Source organism: Phaseolus vulgaris, chromosome 8 (assembly GCF_000499845.2).
Source record: "Phaseolus vulgaris cultivar G19833 chromosome 8, P. vulgaris v2.0, whole genome shotgun sequence".
Classification (NCBI taxonomy): Eukaryota; Viridiplantae; Streptophyta; class Magnoliopsida; order Fabales; family Fabaceae; genus Phaseolus; species Phaseolus vulgaris.
Window position 1 is genome coordinate 13,432,833 of NC_023752.2, and position 2,503 is coordinate 13,435,335.

General features: G+C 28.7%; 1 non-coding gene across 1 annotated transcript; it reads left to right on the plus strand.

Moving 5' to 3' along the window:
* The first annotated feature begins 230 nt into the window (after positions 1-230).
* TRNAM-CAU (transfer RNA methionine (anticodon CAU)) lies at positions 231-302 on the plus strand. Its single transcript has one exon. It is a non-coding gene; the product is annotated as a tRNA-Met (tRNA).
* Positions 303-2,503: the final 2,201 nt, after the last annotated feature.

Genomic DNA, 2,503 nt, shown 5'->3' on the forward strand with positions numbered 1-2,503 from the left:
GTTGGCACAACTTCAGGCTGACATGGCAAAGTCATGTCAACTTGGCACGACTTTTAGATATGAAGTCGTGCCAAGTTGGCATGACTTGTCCTAGATTTGTAATTTTTTTTTACAGCGATTCCATTTTAGTAAAAAAAAAAAAAAGATCCCATGATAATAAAAAAAACCGTTTAAGTGAGGTACTCCTTCATAAATTTATGATCCACAAATATCTATTATAATAATATCAAATCAGAGTGGCGCAGCGGAAGCGTGGTGGGCCCATAACCCACAGGTCCCAGGATCGAAACCTGGCTCTGATATAATATAACTTATTAAAAATTAATTTTGGAGACCAAGATAAGTCACTATAATATTAATTAAATTAAATATTATTTTAAAAACTAAAAAAAATATTGATATTTAAAATAGTTTTTATTATTAATAAAATTTATAAATTAATTTATATTATTTCGAACTGAAATCACATTTTACGATGATGGCTGTAGAAGGTTGGCAAACAGAGCAAAAAGAGTGATGCTATTACTTTAGCAACAACTATGCAGTCTATGGGCAGAATTCTGGTCTATGTGTTTACCCATACAACCAATACGTGTTCTAATAGGAATAATAGATATCTATAGGTTTACATGTCACTATATTATTTGGATGACTGAGATGATTTGTTGGTTTGAAGTTTTTTTTATCTCTTTTATATAAGGGCTAAAACATCTTTTAAATGTTTCAATTATTTTTTTTTAATAAAATAAAATATCAAGATTTTATCTACTAATTAATTTAGATTCTTGTTTGTGTTAGGAAGAGGAGGAGACAATAAGACATTTGTTTTTTGAATGTACAATTATTTGGTTAGTTTGGAATCATTGTTATGCTTGACTTGAGATGGCGTCGGTATATCATTTTGATTATGGTTCACATGTCCTACATTTTAAGTTATGCAATGTGTCAGGCTATGTAAATGTTGCTTGGGGAAGTGTATGGATTGCAGTCATTTGTGAGATTTGGAGACACAAAAACAAACACATCTTCAAAGGTGGAGTGATTGATCATTCTGAAATCTTTTCTTTGGCTCAATTAAAGGCTTGCTCTTGGATTACATATAATTTTGCTTCTGCGTGTTTTTCCTTTTCTGATTGGTGTCTTGATCTGTTGTCTTGTTCTTTTAGGTGTCTTTGTTGGTTTTGAGTTGGTAGGTTATAGCAACTCACAGGGTCTTCCTTTTGAGAGGAGTTATTGGTATGTATATGGGTTGGACTATTCCTTGAGTGGTTCATATTTATTTATTATTTTCGCTGATAAAAAAATTAATTTAAATTCTAAAGTTGATATCTAAAATTTTGATAACTAATTAGATACTAATTTAGAAGTTAGTTTATAAATTTTATTAATAATAGAAACTACTTTATATACCAATAATTTTTAGTCTCTAAAATAATATCTAATTTAGTCAATATACTAATTATTTTTTGTCTCTAAAATTGATTTCTATTTAATAATTTTCTTGTGATGCATCCCTCTACAGTTTTAATATCAATGGAATGTTGTAATAAGTTCAAACTAAGTAAATATTCGATTTTAAATATATGTCAAAATTAAAATATGCTCATATTTATGAACATAAATATGATATTTCTTCTAAAAAATTTAAATTTACTTTTATACTTTTTAAAATCTATCTTTTCTCATAGTTTAATTAAATTGGAATTTCAATGTTTTTTAAAAGATATGATTAATAATTAAAAATAGCATATTTTATAATATAAAATGATTATTTTAAATATGAAATTTAATTCATATGATGAAAAATGTGTATTTATTATAGATTTTAATCTATATATTTAAAGTGTTTTATTATAAAATTAGGTGCAATTAACACACTCTACATACTAGTTTATTTTTTTTTATCAGCAAAGATTGAAATGAATAAATAGGGGTATTTGAAGGATACCTCAACCCTTATACAACACCTCACATAGCCCCCTAGACACTAATGGACAAAGCCAAAAAAACAACACAAACAAAATATAACCCTTCACAATCCTCTAAACCATGACAATGTGGCATTCCTTTCCTCTATTTTAATATATAGAGCTTCACAAGCCTATAAACATCTTTCAAAATTACAACCCTAAAGTTCAAAATACTAAATTGAGTCAATACACAACATCAAAATCTACAAACAAAAGACCTATAAACCTTTTCAGATACAACTTTGCCCTGTTGCCACCAAAATAAACAAATATACTTATGAAAATTGTTTTTGTTCTCACCGGTTGATTGGATGGACAAGCTTTGCTTCTATTTTGTCCCAACTTGGTGCATTGGAACAACGTTCCGTTGAGACAAAGGGCGCTCTTTCTATTGATCACACTCCGACGATCAAATCAGTGAGAGCTTACTAAAATAAGATAAGTATTCGATTTCAGTCTAGTATTTAGAAACAACGTACCCTCTCAAGCCCCTTTTATAGCTTACTCATTTAACAACTTTCACTCACGAGAAT